General features: G+C 34.6%; 1 protein-coding gene across 1 annotated transcript in view; it reads left to right on the top strand.

Moving 5' to 3' along the window:
• Positions 1-18,425: 18,425 nt before the first annotated feature.
• Positions 18,426-21,311, top strand: part of ZNF462 (zinc finger protein 462) — a 132,471-nt gene continuing 129,585 nt past the window's right edge. The window contains exon 1 of the mRNA XM_016129992.2: positions 18,426-18,479. The gene's annotated coding sequence lies outside the window, so the exon portion shown is untranslated. The remainder of the gene's footprint in view (positions 18,480-21,311) is intronic.

The raw sequence follows: 21,311 nt of genomic DNA, 5'->3' as shown, positions 1-21,311 counted from the left end.
TTTTTATACTGCTAGTGAGAATGAAAAGTTGGTATTACTGCCCTTTTCTCTTTTTCTCTTGATTTTCCAAAAGTAGCATAAGGGTGGATAGAAATGTTTAGAAGAAGGGCCTGTTCATGATTGGAATGGGAATTCTAACTCCTTTTTGCTCCTAGATCCAAATCCTATTGGGAATGCAATATATCTGGGGAAAATTAGAATGCTTATTTTAAAAAGGTGGGAAGAAAATAATGAAAAACGAAACCACTGTGTTGGCCGAAAGTACTTTGGATATGTACATATACTTATAAAATCAATTTAACTTAAACATTTTAATAGATATTTCCCCAATGAATGAAGAAATGTGAATTGACAGGTAACTTTTGGAGACTAATAATGACAGTAAAAAACAAGACTTTTTTTCTAATTAAACAAGTTATAGCACATCTTTTACACTTCCATAGTCAACAAAGATCACATAGTGTTTGAGTGAAAGAGAGATTAGAGATCTTGTAGGCCAACCTCCCTGATTTGCAGTTGGTTTATTACATCTTTCACAGTACCATATGTGTTGAGTACCTAATTTGTGCCACAAACTATGTCAGGTGCTGGGGAAACAGCAGGGAACAAATCAAAGTCCTTGATCTCAAGGAACTCAGACTTTAGTTGGAAAAGAAGAATCATATGCAAATAAACAGATGTATAATATGTCAGGCAGTGCTAACAAAGATGAAATGGTGTATACGTGTGCCCTTGCATGTGTACTTGTGCATTTGTGTGTGGATGAATGTGATAGAGTGGTGAGGGAAGGCATCGTGATAAGGTGACATTTAAGTAGAGATCTTGATGAAGAGAGCATGTCCCTGAGGATATCCAATTGTGGAGAACTCTAGAGAAAGAGTATAGCAAGTGCAAAGATTCAAGTAAGAAAAAGGAGGTTCTGTGTGACTGAAGTGGCCTGAGCAAGAAGAAGGAGAGTAGCAAAACAAAAGGAAAGCAATAAGATGAAATTACAAACTCAAGGTAGGGGGAAAATTTATATCAGGCTCGATAGTCAGAGATAACCCAGTCTACTTTGGATTTGATTCTGTATGTATTGGAGTGCCATAACATATCAGTCACTTGATCCGACTGAATGATTTAAAAGCACCACTAGGAATAAACATTAAAAGGTCAAAGGAAGAGGCAGAGAGGTCAGTCAGGAGGCCACTGAAATCATCCAAGCAAAGATGATAGTGCTTTGATCCAAATTAGCAACAGAGGAGGTAAGGAGTGGCTCATGCAGGATTTTGAAGTGAAAGGGTAAGATTTGATAATGGAATTGAATATTGAATGTGAGATAGTGATGAGTTAAAGAAGACAGATTTTTGGAAAATGAAACTGCCATTTACTGTTGGAGAAGACTGAGGGAAATGGAAATCAAGGATTCAGTTCTGGATGTGGTATGTTTGATACCTATTAGACATTCAAACAGAGATGTTAAGTATGCACTTGGACACAAGAGTCTGGAATGCAGGGGAGAAGTTCAGGCTGAAGACGAAAATTTTGAAGTCATGTGTTTATAATACTTAAAACATACAGCCGGATAAATCACTTTGGGAGTGGGTTTAAAGAGCCAAACGAGGGAGTCTGGAGACTGAGTTTAGATCTCTTTCAACAAATAGAGGTAAGAAATTGAGGAGGGTCCAGCGAAGGAGACTGGCAGTGTGTGGCTTGTGAGATTGAAAAAGAATCAAGAAAGCAGTCTCAGAGGTCACCTTAGAGCATGTTCAAGGAGAAGACAATCCACTGAGAGAGAAATCAAGTTTGATGAGGATGGAGATTTGACTAGAGGTCATAAATTTGTTTTTTTGTTCTAACTTTCACACTTTTTCCATAACACCGTCTTCCTTCTACTCCATTGTTACCTTACTGGGGCTACAGATGGGACTCCCTTCTCACTCATCGGAGCTGATAATTTATAATTGTGTTCATGAAAATTTCAAAAGCAGTGATGAAGGAAGAGGTCTTAGTATGTTTTTTCTCAAAAGTAAACCCTGAGTCAAAGAATTGAGAGGGGCCAACAGAAGATGTATTGATGGGAATGTTACTGCTATTGGCAACTGGCTCAGTTTCTGAGGAAACACACCAAATATGCTTCAACATTGTCAGGCGGGTCAAGCTAGGGTAATTACTAAAATTTTCCTGCCAGGGCAGTTAAATACCTAGCATTACCCGGGTTGCCCTGTGCATGTACTGAGGTGCTAACAAAATTTCCTAGGCAAATAAACAGAGAAGAATGGGTACTTGAGGTGGGAAGCCGTCTGCATGCTCAAGAAATGTCCATCACAGCTGTAGATGAACCCAGAGGTGGGATGAGTGAATATGGGCATCTTCTACCGAGGACAATGTGTATGGATGTAGTAGCATTGGTTCGCACCACTTGGTAGCAGATTGTCTGGACTTTGTTTCTTCTTGGACCGTGAACTAAGCCTTTTAGGCAAACAATTAAGTGGTACTTTTTTAAAGGACTCCTTAGATTTGAGGAAAATATATACTGGGTGAGAGATTATTTTTAAACAACATTTATCATGGCTTTTGACTAATAAAATGGTGCTTTATTAATATAAGAATCCCTTATAATACTCTGTTCTCATTTTTGTGTCTAGAAATATTTGGAAAAATCTTAAGTTTCTGCTGTGTAGAGAAAACAGAAAGAAAATTATTGAAATATAAATATTATAAATAGCATTCTTCTTTTCTTTCTATTTTAAAATTTGTTATTTAGATCTACCTAGTACCAAAAAGGATTTCATCTGGCTAAAATAAATATTAATACCTTGTATGTGTTTAAGTTGTCACATGCCTATGTGAATGAAATAATAATTTCATTAAAATGAAATTATCCATAAGATCTTCCAGTGAACTATTGCTATTATCTCAAGAAGCCATACTTCTCCCCCAATAACCAATGGGTCTTTATGAAATAAATGATAGATCTTGGTAATTAGGTTTCCTAACTTTCTACAAAGAACTTATTCATACAAATATGCCTTTAATTGACAACACAGACTATATGAATGCTAGGTTCTCATTAGAGAGATTAGCTATTCCAAACAAAGAAAAAACATGGTTGCAAGCAGTGACATTAACAGGGGATTGCCTGAAGCCAGGCAGTATGTCCTTCCCTCAAGCTTCTCTGGTTTGTCCTGAATGAGGTTGGACCATGAGGAACATGTCTGCAAAGATGAAATTTGACCCTTCTAAAACTAAGCTCAACCAATCAAAATTGCACGTTATCCCCTTGGCCTCCTGAGGGGCTGCAGAAGAATATACAGAAGTAATGGTTCTCCTAAGTGTTAATGAAATAAAAATGATCAAACGAAACTTGTTTTGCCTTTATCTTCTGAATGCTGTGTCATTAATGATGTGTCTTACCTGTTTTGACCTATGTCAAACACACATGTAATAACCTCTGCCTTGCATTTCTGCATGCTAACTTGAGCATATGTAATAAATAAGCTGTTATCATAATATAGTAGTTCGGATACTAACTTAGCTGGGAGAAGTCATCCCTGATTGGACAATTATAACAAAGAAGACTGATTAATAAACCTATTCCAACTTGGAAGAGATCATTAGTAACACAATTCTCTTTCAAAGAGAGCACAAAAACACTCGGCTTTGAGGATTGAGGATTTCATAGGCTGGGAGAGATGTCTAATCAGTTGGAAAACAATATTAAGACTGAAAAATAGTTTGGTAGTCTAAAATAAAGATTGTATTTAAAGGGGACAGTAAAAAAGTCTTGATTTAAGAATTAAAAATTCTCTTTCATACGTTCAAAGTAAAGGAGAAAACCAGAAAGCCTAAACGAATCAATATGTGCTACAAGGATAAAAAAATGGGGAGGTGGGAGTGGGAGCTGAGTGGTATTCAGTTGACTTAATATAAGTAAATAACGTTGTTGTTGTCAAAAGTTGATATTCAAGTAAATAACATTATTGCTGTCAAAAGTTGATATTTAAGTGAAGATGAGTTAAACTTCCTCGGTAATACAATAGCATTACATCGTTTTGGTTCAAAACTCTCTTTTCAGAACAGCGTTGGTTGGGTACACACCTGGACAAAGAAAATTTAAATGGAAATCTAGATAGTTAATGTGTAACAAAAATTTCAGTCATAGGTAGAATATTTTTTATTTGGAACAGGATGGGAATGGATTTGTTTTTAGACTTTTGGAGGGCCATCCAGTAGAAGAGAGCATGTATCCCATGATCCTTTAAACATCCAAACAGAAAGGGCAAGACTATTTTTTAAAAAGCAAGATTATAAGCTGTTTGAGGGTAGAAACCATATCTGAAGCAATTTGATATTCCCAGCAAGTCCAATTGCACTGGAGGTACAGAACTGATTTTACAAAAAGACAGATTCCAGCACCATATAGAGAAAAGCTGTACAAGAAGTGAAAACTTTTCAATATCTTGAGTTTCTTATCATTGAAAATGTCACAGCTCTCAAAAGGGTAGGGTGTTGTGGTTCAGCTTAAGAACATGGGTTCCGGGATGAGGTTGGCCTGCATTCAAATTTCAGCTCTATGAATTAGCTATGTGACCTCAGATAAGTTACTTAACCTTTCTGGGTCTCAGTTACTATCTGTAAATTATGTATGATGATAACTAGCTTTCAGTTTTGTTGTGATTTTTGAGACAATGTTTGTGAAGAGTTAGGACAGTGTCCAGGACATAAGTAAACATTCAATAAATCATAAGTATTATTCCAGCAATAACTATTTTATAGTCTCCCAAGAAAGCTGTGGAAGGGATTCTTGCTTTGATAGAGAAGTTGAATAAATGATCTCTTGGCCTTGCTCAAAGATTCTCTGATTCTCTGATTTCTCAGTACTATTCTATATCCTTAATATTTTATAAATGTCTCTAGAATTTCACTTACCTTACAAAACTGAAAGCATTAAATTAAAGCAATCCTCAAACTTCTCAACAGAAAGGACTGCCTCTTTTTCAATTTTTTACCTCCGAGGGTCTAGCACACTGGTTGACATATAGTCAATAATACTATATTCATTGTATAAGTGAATGAATGATTAAACACTTAATTCATCTTAGAATGTAGACCATATCTACCATCTTTCAATGAAAATTTCAAGTACGAATGCTCAATCAAATCTGCTTGATAAAATTATAGTTCCTCTGAACCCAAATAAGAAAAGCAAATGATAGATTATAATTTACTTATCTCTAAACTCAGCCTTTAAGAAACCAGCATTTGTTGAGTACTTACTATGGGCCAGGAGTTTTTCATACATAATCTCATAGATCTGTTAATGCATCTATAAAGTAAATATTATTTTACTTAATTTATATTTGAAGAAATTGAGTCTCTGAGAACTTAAAAATATTCAAGTTGCATAGTTAGGTGTGATACATATTAGGTGATATATACGGGGTTTGAACCTCACTCTGTTTAATCCAAATACTAAATTGCCCCTTTTTAAATATTTTTAATTGTAAAAGCAACATGATACATATTTATTCTGAAAAATTTTAAGTTAGAAATATACAGACTAAACTATTAAAGCCCCCTTAAAGCAGTTTTTTCTCTCCCATCCTCTGTATTAATATCTTCCAATTTATAAATCATCCATGAAAGCATCCTTTTAGATACTGCTCTATGCATTTTGTATATTTATATGATATAATATATAAATATAACATTTATAATATAAATATATAAGATAAAAATGTAGCATTTAAAAATAAATATGAATGTTTTTTATTTAATAATATATCTTAAAGCTCTTGCCATGTCAATACATGTAGATGCATCTTAATTGTAATGAAAGTATAAACATTTGTAATACTGTAAATTTATATGCTATAATTTATAAAATAATTCCACTATTATTAGATATTTAAGTAGCTTCATATTTTCTATTAGAAATACTACTAGAATATACACCTTTGTGCACATACGAAAATATTTCTAGAGGAGGGATTCTTAGAAGTATACTTTTTGGATTAGAAAGTTATAAATAATTTACATTTTGATAGATTTCATTCCATTGTTCAGCAAAACACTGTACATATTTACATTTCTACAAACTCAGTACTTGTATGTCCACATCAACACTGGGTAATATAATTTTAAAAAAATATTTGACAATTTGATGGATGAAATTATTTTATTATTATAATTTTCACTTCCATGGTTATTAGAGATATGATGTCATTTTAATGTGTTTTGCCCATGTCGTATGTATTCTGTGAATTGTTTGATGATATTCTGTGTCCATTTAAAAAATGTAGATTGTCTTTTTCTTTTTGAATCATTGGAACTCTTTGCAAATAATATTTATTCATTGTTATATATGCTGGAAATGTCTTCTCTAGGTCTGTCATTTGTCTTTTAACTTTCTTCACCTATAGAATTTATTATGTAGATTAACCTATCAATCTATGTCATTTTAGAAAATCTTTTCACACCCAAGATTATAAAAATAGTCCCCCATGACTTCCAGTATGTTACAGTTTTGTTTTTCCATGTACATAATTTTAATCCATCTGGAATTGATTTTTGTACATAGTGTGAAAAAAGAATATAACTATTTCTTCCCAAGTGGAGACATTTTTTGAAAATTAAATCTGAAAAAAATCAATTATTTCCAACTGATTTGAATACTATATTTATTATATACTAATCCTCATGTGTACACAGGCTGTTTTTGGACTTTATATTCTTTATTGTACTCCATTCTGTATTCTGTTATTAGTATTCTATTCTTGTGCCAATAATACCATACTCTTTATTTCACTGTATCTGAATAATAAATGTTGTGATATATGATGAGAAGTTGGGCTTCACACTAGTCTTATTTTCATAAAACAATAATTTCTTCTTATAGATAAACTTTATAATCAGTTTTCAGAATAAAAAAAGAAAAGGCCCTTTTGACTGGGACTACTGTGAGTTTGTAGGTTATTATACAGAGAATCAACATTTTACCATATTAAGACTTTTCATAGAAGAATGTGATGTGATGTCATTCCATTTTTTCATGTCTCATAAAGTATTTCAGTAAAATTTCTAAATGTCATCACATAGGTTTTGCACATTCATTGTTTATTCTACATATGTTGTAGATTTTTTTCAAAAATTGTCATCTGAGTGATTGGCATCTTCTATCTCCACTGTATTTTCTAACTGGTATAGTGATACACATTGAGAGTGATCCACCACATAACCCTCTGACCTCTTCCCCTGTGCTAACAGAATCCTAATTTTACTCAGAGGGCAGCAATGTGTCCATTCATCCCAGAAAATGAATCATGATTGGTCCAAACCAATTATGACAATCCAAATGGCTGTGCCTTTTATTACATGCTCATTTTCCCTGACATGCTTGCCACCAAGGCTGGCTATATTCCCCAGTATTATATAATATGTGACAAGGAAATTCCAATAATTTTTATACCTTGGTACAAGTGAACTCTTGTTGCTCCTGCCCCTATTCTTCTAGCTTTCCATGCTGACAAGCAGGCATGACTTTTGGCTGAGATAGCCATAATATGGCCATGAGGTTCACAAATATGAAGACAAAAAGGCAGCAAATTGAGGTGATAAAGCAGAAGGGTGAAAAGTGCCTAGCTCTTTGAAGACATGATTGAGCCACTGAGCATACCAATGAACTCTCTTCCTCCAGATAACCTTCTTAGTAAATAAGGTTTAAACCTTGATTAATTCAGCATTCTCTAATTGAAGCTGAATGAATCCAAATCTATTTATATATTACTAGCATATGGGGAAGTTATTGATTTTTGTATGTTTCCCTTATAGAACTCTGGGTTCTATGAATTTTTAAAAGGATCGTTTGAGAGATTCTAATTTGCATTTGCAAATAACGACAGCTTGATTTTAATCTTTGTAATATTAATCTTTACTTTTTCTTGAATTATCTCAAAGGCTGAGACTTCAGTGAAATGTTAAATTGCATCAGTGGATAGCAGGTATCTCCCTTTTAATTGCTAATCTTAATGGGAAACTTTTACTATTCCAGTAGTAAGACTTTGCTATAATTTTTTGAAATCCTAGTAATGTAAAAAGTATTCTTCTAGCCATAGATTACTAAAAGTTCAAATTTGGTTTTATTTTGTTTTGTTTTTAATCAGAAATGGGAATTAAATTATATCAACTACTTGTTTGGCAACTATCAAGATGATCACATGATAATTCTACTCTGCTCTGTTAATGTGATGAGCTACATGAATAGAGTTCCTGGTTTTGAGCATCCTTGATTTTCTGGGATAACCTTATTTATTTATGGCAAATCACTTCTTTCATATATTGTTGGATTTTTATATAAAATATTTTATACAGTTTTGCATCTATATTTATAATAAATATTAATATAAAGTTTTTTGTGTTTTTAGTTTTCTCTGTTGGATTGTGGGATGACAGAGTAACACTAGACACAATGAATGAGTATAAAATATTTAAGTAACATAAGAGTTACTCTTGTCTAAAACTTCCTGTATTTTTTAAATATTTCCATGAACATCTGTTACTTTACACTAAGTGTTTAAAGATAAATATATACATATATTTTACAAACCAAAGTTACTAAGGTGTACTAGAATTTACTTAGTAATTCTGGTATATGGGTTGGAGATTCAGCTGTTTTCTCTTTTCCTGTGGTAATTGGTTTACTTTCCTTTTCTTCTTTGAGTCAGTTTTCATTATTATATAAATTTTATGGAAAATCATCCTTTTCACTTAAGAATTTTAATTTTATTGATCTAATATTCTCATAACTTTTTAATTTCCTGTGTCTGTCGTTATATCTCTTTCCTTATCTTAATGTTATATATTTATGTTTCTTGATAAATCAGACTTACCTGGTTTTTCTGTTGATAGTTAAATCGATAAAGTTTACTTGTTAATTTTCATAGAATTCTATTTAAAAAAACTTTAAGCTCATTCAATTGAAAGTGTCTATATTTTTAATAGTTTCTGTTTTCTAACTAATACATTTGAGGATATTAATTTTTATATGACTACAAGTGAGTCACATCACACAAGTTTTGATATGTAGTATTCTCACTGTCATTTCTATATAATTAGTCTGTAATTTCAACTATTTTCTTTTTAACCAAAGATTACTATAAAGTGTATTTTAAAATTTTTTAGTATAGAATTTGTGTGTGTTTCTGTCCTTTGACAGTTAATTTATAGTTTTATTGCACCATGATCTGCATTATGCTTTAAATATTTATTGAGTGTATGGCACTTATATTTTTGTGACTGAATGGCCAATTTTGACAAATGTTCTATTTGTACTGGAAAAGAATATTAGGCACACAGTTCTATACATATGTCTATTTTCAAGTTTAATGAATGTGTTTTTTCAATTCTATATCCTTTTGTATTTGAGGATCACATAATTTGCCAGTTTTTGGCGAGGCATATCAAAAATCTACAATTATCTTTGTAGTTTTATAAACTTCTTATTGTTAAAACAGATTATACTTCACATTTAAAATTTATATTATTAGGTACAAAAATGGTGAATTACTCCTTTCATCAACTAAAATTTACTTTTTCATTTTTGTTTTTTTAATCTTGAATTTTATTTTGTCTAATATTACTGTATTTCTTCTGCTTTATTTTTGTTACTACTTACCTGATTTCTGGTTACTCCTTTTTATTTCCAAAAACTTCTGGTCATTTACTTTTACTTATGACCTACTTAAATTGCTGTTTGCGTTTTCCGTTTCTTAGACTATCATGTTGTATGACACACCTCCTTTAAGAAACTGACAGATTCTGTGAACCTGAGATAAAGAAAAAAGAGATAAATTGTTTAACCTATTTAATAAACTTGATTAGAGTTTGTGGTTATTTATTTTGTTTAACTGAATGAGTTTCTATGTCTCATCTATTGGCAAATATTCTGAAAACTGACATGCACATGTTAACCAAATAGTTTTATTTCTGACATCTTATTCTGCTTTCTAATGTGGTGTTTTCTATTATCACATCCTCTTGTTTGTTTATATCTTCTTTCTTTCTTTTTCTTTCACTGCATTAATTGAATTTTCTTGTTCCTCTTTTTCTTCATGAATTTTGAAGTCACGGCCCTACTACCTTAACTGCTTTCCCGGTGAGATAGAACAGTCGAACAGTGAACAGTAGTGTAAGGCATTACATTCAGAATCTTGAATCTAACTATATTAAGAAAAAAGCTAATGGAAAGTTTTGAATATATTTGTAACCCATTAATGTGTCTGTAACATTTTGAAATGATAAAGCCACCATTTGGGTATATATATATATATAATAAAAATTATATATGAAAATTTTGTTCAAATATTTAATAAAATCAAAACAATATTGTGATCTTTTTCAGTTTAAAGGGATAAATCTGATAATAAAAGAGTAAATAAGAACCAAGAATAAAAACCAACACACATGTTTTCTAAAGTAGACAGATAAATGAAAACAAATAAATAGTTTCAAAGCTTATCTTACTACATACAAAATTGTAAAGATATTATAAAGATAGTCTTTCACAAATAAGTGGGTAAAGAAGGATGCTCTTTTTTAACAATGCTGTGACAATTAGTTAATGATTTGGAAAACAATTACATTTGATCTCTATCCCATATCACATGTTAAAATAATTTCTACATAGATAGTAGAGCTAAATGTGAAAATTAAAGTCTTGGAATTAGTAAAAGAAATATTTTAATGAATAGTTGTCCTATTAGGGGTTTTGAAAGGCTTTCTGATATTATACCAATCATAGTATAAATTAAATGACTGATAAATTTAAGCACAAACATTTAACTTCTGCATAACAAAAAGCATTATTATTAAAGTTAAAATCAAATAACAACTAGGAAAAATATTTTATTATATATTATAAGGAGTTAATATCCTTAATATATAAAGTAACATTATAAATTAATGTAAATATATACAATCAGACCAATAAAAATAAGCAAAAGACATAAATTATCAAATCACAAAGAGGGAAATGCACAGGAGAAATACAAAGAATAATAGCAATTCTGTGTTTTGAGACTAGATATTCTTTTTCTTTTTTAAAACTTTTCTATATTTGGTAAATTTGCTACAATACATATTACTTTATATCAAGAAATGTATATATATACACATATATATGTGTGTGTGTATATATATATCTAAAGAGAGAGAGAGAGAGATGGGAAAAAAAACATATTTCTATGTTATATTGGGAGTTTAGTACTTGGCAATGAGGAAAGTTGGTGTTATCTGGAATCAGAAGTCCTGAGATAAAGTCTCAGTGCTCATTGAATGATCTTGGGCAAGTCGTTGAACTATTTTGAGTCTCGATTCCTCTAAATATAAAACAAAAAAAATAATCTTCGAGTCACAAATTGTAAAGAATAGATTTTAAAAATGAATGTGGGAAATGCTTTGTGAGATCATCAGTCAGAGAATCAGTCCTATTGCTGATTCAGAGCATTAGGGCTTTTCCCAGCCTCCAGAGAAAAATCTGTGCATCTTCTCTTACACACGCCATATCCCTTTGCCTGATAACGGTTTATATTTCTGAGTAGTTGTTCAGGTGACAGCTGGAGATGTCTTGGATTTTGCAATCTCTTCAGTGAATGGGGTAGAAGCATCTCCTAGATCTTGGCTATGGGCTATAGTCAAATAAAGCTACAGTAGCAATCACTATTGCTTTTCTTTTTCCATTTTACATGCTTTAGCATTTAGTTCTGGTAACCATGGAGTTAATTTGATTATCAAGTTCATACTGTAATTCCAAGTTGATGACATTTAAAAAGTCCCTCCTAATTTCAAATTCAATGCTCTGTCATAAATCAAATGAGAGCATTGGCCAATCACTTTTTTCAATAATTGGAATAATTCCCTTATAAATGCTGCATTTATATAGAGTGAACGCAAAAGGGCCAGAATGATCAACTTTTCACATGATCCCTGACATGCAGAATAGTGCTATGTGTTTCCATTTTTTTATCTCTATGTGAAATAAAAGCAGAATTATAATTTTCCAGGTGAAAAGCCTTATATTCCCTTTGTCTTTTTTTTTCTGATCCTAAAACTATAATAACCTTTTTAGATTAAAAGATGAGAAGGAAAAGGTGAAAGAAAGAAACCCTTGAATATTCCCAAGGAACAGATGTTGGTGTATGGAGAACACAATTAGCTGCCCTGTTATCCTCTGAGATTAGAAAAAAAGATGCAATGAACTGAAAGTCATCAAAATACTTAAAAAAAAAAAAAAACCACAGAAATATTTATTGATTGACTAAGCTGTTAATTATCATTAGTTATGTAAAGTACAGGATCTCATTTCGGAGAAACCTTAGGAAGAAAGGGAAAGAGGGAGAGAAAGAGGGAGAAAGAAAAGATAACTGGATTTTTGGTTCAATACTACTAGCTCAAGGAAATGTCTTTTGCTAAGATAGACAAATCGAATGTAGTAGAAATTGCTACGCAGATGGAGAAAGTTCTAGATTTTCAGTAACTTGTTATGTAATCCTGGGCAAATCACTTTTCCTTGAGACCATTTTCTCATTTGGAATACATCAGTGATTTTCAAATTGTGCTTCCACAGAACACTGCTGATCCAGAAGGTGGATTAATTAACAATGGTGATCTTTTTCATAGAAAAATGGAGTGAAATAAATGCTCCCTCTTTGCTGTAGTTTAGTTATTTATATTTATGACAACTGTACCAGATGGGTTTTTCTAAGCATATACAACTGTTTCTTCGATTTGAGATATCAATAAACAATATTTTTATGATTTTAAAGTTTTCTCTTCCACTTTTAGAAACCTTTGGCCCTATTGCCACATATTTGGTAGCTGAATCCTAGCACTTAACAAAAAGAACTAATAAGCAGCAAATAAATCATAATAAGAACTTTGATCTGATTAATCATGATAGGTTATTATTTTTAATTATTGTTCATTAAAAAAATTGTTTAAATAGTAATGAATTGGGTTTTTGTGTCATAAGTGCATATTTTGGTTTTGATTTCCTGACCTTGATATCTCTCTTGACTCCAAATTTAGAGCTCGTCCTTCAGCTATGCTACCTTATAGTTATAGATTCTCAGGTTCTCTTATGCATTTTTTAAAAATTCTCATAACAATCCTATAAGTAATTTTTCTTCTTTTATAGATATGGAAACTGATGCATGAAGCCCAAATTCATTACTAGTAAAAGCAACAACTGAAAACTAGTGAGTTGATTTTGATTGCTAGATTTAGTTCTGTGTTTATTCTAAACATTAAATCAATAAATACAGTTAAAACCTGCTCCTTGGAATGGGCAGATTTTCAGGATAAACATCAGAAAGATAATAAAAATAACCTTGTTCTGCATACTAGACACTTAAAAAAACATATAATCAATAAGTAACTTTAGTGGAATATTATTCTTAGCAACTTGCTGAGAAATCAAACCCCAACCTACTAGACAGGAGAGAGAATATGTAGATTCCATGTTATGGTGAAAAAGCAACTAACATCAGATCTACAAGGAGTCAGTCATGGGCTAGTGGTTAGTGGATGCAAAGTCAAGTCCACTTCGTACTGGCAGTGACTACCCCAAACCCCTACCGGGTGCACTGAGCTCAGAGTAACGGCTGTTTGGGAAATCAAATGAATATATGCAAGAATTTCAAGGTATGCTTAATAAATTTCTTTTATAAACTAGACATACATTTAGTTTGGTCACTTTTTATAAAAGAAATTAATTGCTGGCAAATTTATTTGCAAGTTTTAAAACTTTTTCTTTCTAAGTGAAAAAAAGATATATTTGTTGTGGAAATGTTTAAAAATCTGAGATACATGGTGAAAAAAAATAAAATACATCCATAATTACATCACCTAGAAAAAATTACATCACCTGGAAAAAACTACTATTAACACTTTATTTGTACTTTTCTAATCATTTTTCAATGCTTGGACACACACACACATACACACACACACACATTTACCAATGAGATAATGCTATAGTTTTTAAATCTATTTTTCCCTTATCAAAAAATCATGTATTTCAATATCATTTAACATTTTCTATAGAATTTGATGGCTATACAGCTTCCTATTACATAGATGAATAGTTTCTTTAACCAATCACTTGTTGCTGGGTATTAATGCCACAATGAACCTCCTTGTGTGTTAATTTTTTATAACAGTTATGAATATTTCTTTAAGTGAATTTTTAAAAGTTAAATTCCTGGGGTAAATCTTTTACTACATCCAGAATGACTAAAACTTTTCATAATCCCATCAAGAGTTAGATGACCTATTTTATCATTTCCTCAACAACTGGGAATTATATATCCTTTTAACAATGGGGAAATATAAACACATATTTGTATATATAGGTTTATACACATATACAATATATATTTCTGCCAGCTTTTCAGTGTAAAAGAATATCATAGCTTCCATTTGCATAACTGATGAAGGTGGACTTTTTTCATATTAACCATTTGTAACTTTCTTTTGATAATATTTGGTAATATTTTTTAGATTGTAGTGGAATTCTAGATTTCAAAATATAAGAGTAGAATTTAGAAGACCTAGATTTTAGTCTTCTTTACACCATTAGCGTTAGAAGATTTCAGGTTAAAAATCATTCAATCTCTTTGATCCTAAATTTCCTTTTGTATATAAAATGTACTCAAAATACCCACTTAAAACTTTTTATTGTTCCTGTGAAAAGCAAATTAAATTACCTTTGTGAAGAACAGTTACTGTACCACTATTTATTAGCTGTATTAATAAGCTCTTTGAAACACATTTATAATTACCTGACAGATAAAAGTAGGTTCTATCATTTAACTTTAAAAAGTGTTTAAATAATTAAACAGATAATTGACAATTCAGTTCAAACAAAGCAGTGAACTCCATACTATCTATATATGTATATGTGTATATGTATATACATACATACATACATATATATGGTATATATAATTATATAACATACAGATTTTATATATAAAAGATCCACGTTTTCTAAATTTTGTATAATGAGAGGTCAACTTACTATCGACATGGTGTATTTCCTTTCAAGGTGATTTTTGCATGAATGTGAATTATGAAAAAATAATCAGTGATCATAATTTTGTATCTAGGTCTTTTACCCAACATGAGACCATTTTTCTATTTAATTCCAAAATCTTCACAAAAATTTTAAAGTGCCTAATATGTCACCATAGGAATGTATTATTATTTACTTAATCATTCCTTTTGTCTTAATCACATTATTTTCAATTACTTATTTTACCTATATCATTTTTTGTATAAATCTTTTCTACAGTTCCAACTGTCTCTTTAAGGTAGATTCGAAGAGGAGGAATTAAGGAAACAAAAAGTGAGAGAATTTTAAGACTTTAAATATATATTGTTAAATTTTCCTAAAAAGATGGTACTAATTTTTAATTTCTGTTAAGAATATGTAATGAGAAGGCTTAATTTGGGGGTATACAAACCGTCACTGGACCACATAATTTTCTCATTTTTTAATTTAAAAAGTGATTCATGTTCATAGACACAAAAATAATTTAGAAACACTGTCTTTCCCACTTCTCACTCCTTACTATTAACAGATTGGGCTGTATACTATCAGATTGTTTTTTAATCAAAAAATGGTTTCATTATTTTAATATGCTTATTTTCATGTATGGCTATTATTGCTTATGATGTTGTAAATAAAAGTACAGGTAGTATGAAAAAAATTTTTTTAAAGAAATCTTAACGGTAAGAAAATGATAACTTCAGGAAACTGCTATGAATGTGTAGCTTTTAGTGATGACTGTCCCCCACTAGCTCTGTGCTCTTGACCAAGCGACATCCCCTCTCTGGGCTTCAGTTTGAGTTCAGGTAGTAAGAATCTGGAAATACTGGTCTTTCTGCTAATAAGGGGTGCCTCAACAAATGGGCAATCTTTCAGTTGAGTCTCTTTCTTCTGAATCTTTGGTTAATGTAATCATAGTTAATCTACGGTTACTGTCTTTCCTTTAAAAAAATCTCCTCTGGTAAGAATTTCATGTTAAATTATGAGTTAAGGGAAAACATTGGCTTTTTAAAAAATCCCAAAATTTTATTTTAAAATATTACTTCTCGGTAACTCCATAGTAGGAATAGAAATGTTCAAATTAATCAGTCTCCTTATTGGCCAAATTGCTGTATTGCTTTTAAGTAAGTTAAAAATCTAAAGTTCTATTACCCAGCCATGTGATCTTAGAGCTAGTGGTTTATTTTGTATCCCTAACATTCAGTTCTGAGTATGGCTCTTTAGATGCTAGACAAATATTTGTGATTGAATGATTATACATGATGCTCTATATTAAGGTAACTAGTTTAATTGAACTGCAAATTTAACTCCTACCTATAGAAGAAAGGTTTGTTTTTTTTTTTAAATTTTAGAACATTGTTATTGAAACATCTTTGAAGATTCATACAGAATAAATTTAACATAAGTTTTTGTAATTTCTCTTCCTTTGAGAACTGTTCAGGATGATGAATCATCAAACTTTGTCTTCTTTTAGTCACTTCTCCGTTAAGTATGAACAATAGTCAACTAGTTGCATATGTTTGAATATGGGTTTATGGAATAAATTGATTTTTTTTCTGTAAAGGATCAGAAATGTGTGCTAATTTGGAAGGTCTATAATTATCTAATTTGGAGCTTTCAGAAAAAAAATTTTTAAAAAGTAATTTCCAACAAGAGTAAAATATCTCAAAAATTCAAAATAAAAAAAAAATCACAAACAAACTCCAATTTTAAAAAACTATATTGAATCGCAAGGAAAAGGAGTTTTACATAGGCAGGAAAATACTAAGTTTAAGAGGTGTGTCAAAATATGGTCAAATATTTAAGGATGAAATAATTAAGGCTTCTGAAAAAGCCATACTCTATTCATCTACTCTTTGTTTTACTAAAATCATCAGCTTGAACAGTTTTCCAGCTGGAATTTAGAAAATGGGGTTATAAACTGGATTTTTTTTTAAATATAATTTTCAGAAAGCAGGACTTTCCCCTTTTTATATAATAGAACATAAACATTGAAATAATGACATTAGAACATCTATATACTCTTGTTTCAGTTAAAATTCTACTTTTTAATGTAACCTCTGGACCAACTCTTCTTTCCATGAGTCCTTTCTGCAGGTGATAGAATCCCCTTCTCCTTGACCCCCTCCCCATAAACACTTTGAGAGATTTGGGTGCCTCCCTTTAGTAAACCTTGAAAAAATGAAAATGATTTATAGATTTTTCCCTATCTGGATAGAGCTGAGCAAGTAAGTGGATTATATTTGCACAGGTCACTTTGATTATAGGACTCTACAGTTTCTTGAACTAAAATTGCAAGATTTATTATTCTATTAATGCTCATAAAGTCACTCTTTTGATGAGCCATAATTTCCCTTTACGAGGAGTCTGTATGCCAGTCACCCATGATAAGGGAGAAGAAAGTCCAGACTTTCAACATATTCATATTTCCTGGGACATTAATAAAGTCTTGAAATCTCATATGACTCCAGGGGATAATGGCATAGGGTACAGTAACAAAAGGCAAATTTCACAGAGTCAACATGTCCCCATGAGATTTCCCTCACATCGTTGGCTGTGTACAAAACCTAAGCTTTTCCATTTTAATTTAAAATTTTAGAAATTAACCCTCCTGGTGGAGAAGATAACCCACCAACTAGGCTTGTATTATCTTTGTGAATATTCTTAGGGAGTAGAATAGCAGGAGGTGTGAACTTTCTTCTGTTTATCTTAATGGTCTGCTAATGGCAAAGCATAATTACAGTTACTTAAGTGCCAAGTTTATCAAGATTTTCACTAAAACCTTCAGCCACACCACTTTCCTTGACTGACCCAGCTTTTTATTTATACAGTTGATTTGCTATCATTTGAAAGAAAACTGTCCCCAATAAAAACACGCAAACAAAAAGCCCACTCCCCTATCATGTTTAATTTCTTTCAACAGTATGACACTTGTGACTCCAGAAACAGTAGAAAAAAAACCGTGTGTGGCATCAGTAATTGAAATTTTAGCCTTCTCACATTCAAAAAGCAGGGCTATGCGGGAGTTTTGCAATAGTTCACTCCACGGCTTTGGGAAATCAATTTGCTTCTAAACCAGGAGGTGGTCTTCTAAAGGCCATCCTGTATGTGCGATGGAAACTTAGCCATTGTACCTTCCCCCTCAATGCACCCACAGGAGAAGCCGGAGAGCCACCTATCTCTCCACCGGTCTCTGGATCTCCTCGCTGCCTTTGTCCCTTCTAGACGTGGAGGCTTGGAGAGGAGGTTTAGTTTCCAAGGATTGGAGCGTTTGAAGGGCGGGGCCATCTCCAAGTCCATCTCCCCTTTTTGTCCTCTTCTCCTGGGACGGGAGGGAGGAGCCAGGTCCCCCCGCGGCCGGTTCGGGAGCTCTCTATCTCGGTCGCTCGAGGTGAGTGTGAAAGGGCGGAAGCCCGCTTAATTGTAGCGCAGGTTAATTTCTGGAGTTCACCGCAGTCTGTCCGCCAGCCGCTTCCCCGGTCTTTGCCAAGAGGGTTTATGAGGTCTGAAGCGTGTTGGGGCGCGCTCACGTTCTCGCGAAAGGCTCCTCCCCAGGGCTCATTCCCCGACTGCGGGAAGCCCTGTGGTGCCTCCGGAGCCTTGGGTTTCCTCTGACCTCGTCGCTTCTTCCTGCCTCCCTCCCACCTGGTTCTCTGCGCCCCTGCCCCCGGGGAAGGGCGGCCCCCGTCTTAGGACTTCCGACCCACGCAACCCAGAAGGTTTCTCCACGTCGGTGAAGGTTTTATCACAGCCTCCCAAACCCAGCAGTAATAGGAACTTTCAATCTGAAATACGATTGTTATTTTCCCGGTGCAAAGCTTGACAGAAGAAGTCAGGGTATTTTTTTGTTTTGTTTTTTGTGTGTGTATGTTTTTTTGTTTTGTTTTGTTTTTTTTTAAAGACAAAGAGGTAAATTATCACCCGGGGCACTAAAAGGGACGGCGGAGACCTGGCGCATTTCCTCTCGTTGCCACGAGGAATTTATGGGGGAGCGGCGGCCAGCGCTCAGACACCCCTGGGGTCCCGTGGGGGAGGAGCTCGGGGCAGGACTTCCCCAAGTCCCTCCAGGCGCCTGGAAGGAGAGTCCTCCCAATTCTGCACAAAGCCAGGGTCATTTCAGTCCTGAACAGCCTCACCGTCCTCCACTCTCCTTTCTTCTTTCTCTTCTCTTTCTTTGACTCCCGTCTCCCACTCGCTTCTGTGCTTTCTCTTCCTCGTTCTCCTCTCCTTACTTTTTCTCTTCCCTCGTCCTCGCCCCCCCTTCCTTCTCCACCGCACGCGTAGAGTGTCATTTATTTATTTATTTATCACCCCCGCCATCAACACCCTTTTAGAGCTCCCAATCTTTTCAATGCGAGTGGGAGGAGAAAAGGGCAGGAAGTGTTGACTCGGAGGGGGTGAAATCGTGCCACTGAGTGATGGATTCTGCCCCCAGAATAAACGATTGGGGGAATATCCTGGAAAATGATTCAGATCTGTTTATGAAACCCCGCTATCCGATGGGAACCAACTCCGCGCGCGTCTCCTCCTCCTCCTTTATTATATGGGTTTATGGGTGTATCTTCTCCGACTGTTGTTCGGAAGGGGGAGGGAGTATTAAAGAGCGCAATCTTGCCCTGGATTCTCAACTCCGCGGCTTCTACACCGGATGCGCGCTCCCCGATGCAAAGGAATCCAGCAACATCCCCCCAATTCAGACGCGGACAAAAGAAACTTTAATTAAGGTCTCTTCCCCGCGCGCTGCGTGTTTTTCTCTCCCGAGGCTGTTGATGTCCAATTCGAGGATGCGAGACATAGAAATGGTACGACCAGCCCATGCCCTTGAACTTCAATTGCTCCTGGCTTGATGTATTGATTTTATTTTATACTATAGGCATCGCCCCCCCCCACCCCCATCAAATTAAAGCCTTAGGAGACATTTGACCTGGTGAGAGGGGAGAAAACCCCACTCCTTTGCGCAAGAGACAGGTCAGAACGATTTGGGGGGAAATTACACTAAATAAAAATTCAAGGTGTGAAAGCTTCATCTTGGCTCTCTTGTCTTCAACACCATGACACCTTATCATTAGGAGCGCTGATTGTTACTTTCTGAGCCTTTAGATGATCAGCCGGAAAGTGCAAACAACGCGGGGCTGGAGGGTATAAAGTTATTTAAGTAGGCTTTTTTTTTTTTTTCTTTTGGTGCGCCGTCAAAACATTTCACAAGTTAGGAAAAGAAAGTGGTGGTTCTGAGTCTCGGAATGATGGGTTCTTTCCCTCCCCCCCCCACCCCTTCATTATCAGAAAAGAAATAAATTGCACAATGAGCCTTTATTTCTGGGGGTAAGACTTCAAAATACGTGCCAGTAATGGACAATTTGAGCTTTTCACTGGATATACTCACACTGAAAGCTGGAAAGGGATTAAAAAACCCCCACGTGGTTGATCTGGATTTAGACTTGCAACCTCTAGTTCCCCATCTATGTTCTTTGCAAAGAGTGGCCTCTAGATGGATGCGTGTGAGGGACTCTCCGGGGTCGGGGCTCGGCGCCTCGGGCAGGGCTGACGGTGGGAGCGCTATGAGCGGCGGGCAGTGTCCTCACCGGGGGCTTCCTCTGCCGGCCAGGGCGTCCAGGCGCCTCCGGGACGCGAGCTCGCACGCCTCAGCCCGGCCGCCGCGCTCCTCGCACCGCCTTCTCCGCAGGTCTTTATTCATCTCATCTCCCTCTTCCCCTTCTCCTCCTCCTTTGCCTGCTTCTCCTCCTTCCTCCTCCTCCTTCGCTGCCGCCACCTCCTCCTCTTGCATCTCACTGGCCTGGCTCCGTGTTGCTCGGAGCGACAAAGACAATGTCCCAGCCTTAACTTTGCAACCACCTTGCCTCCTTCTGGGGTTCGGCGCGGGGGGGTGGGGGGGAGGGGGGACAGCAGCCGCAGCCTCAGCATCTCCTCCAGCTTCTCCTTCTGCTCTTCTCCAGCTCTTGGATAATTCTTCCCTCCTCCCCCACCCAGCCCTTTCCTCGTTTCTTTCTTTCTTTCTTTTTTTCTTCCTCTCTCCTGCACGTTGTTGTTGTTATTAGAAAGGCTTCGCGCACCCCCTGGTGCTCTGGCGTTTTGTGTGGCAGGAGAAGATTGTCTTCCTTCTCTCTTTCTGTCTTGCTTTCTCTCTCCCTCTGGTTGCTCATTATTCAGAGAGAGACACAGAGGGAGGGAGGGAGAGAGAGAGAGAGAGAGAGCGCGCGAGGGA

Source organism: Rousettus aegyptiacus, unplaced genomic scaffold (genome assembly GCF_014176215.1).
Source record: "Rousettus aegyptiacus isolate mRouAeg1 unplaced genomic scaffold, mRouAeg1.p scaffold_m13_p_3, whole genome shotgun sequence".
Lineage (NCBI taxonomy): Eukaryota > Metazoa > Chordata > Mammalia > Chiroptera > Pteropodidae > Rousettus > Rousettus aegyptiacus.
Note: the sequence above shows the minus strand (reverse complement) of the source record. Positions and strands in the feature narration are given on the sequence as shown.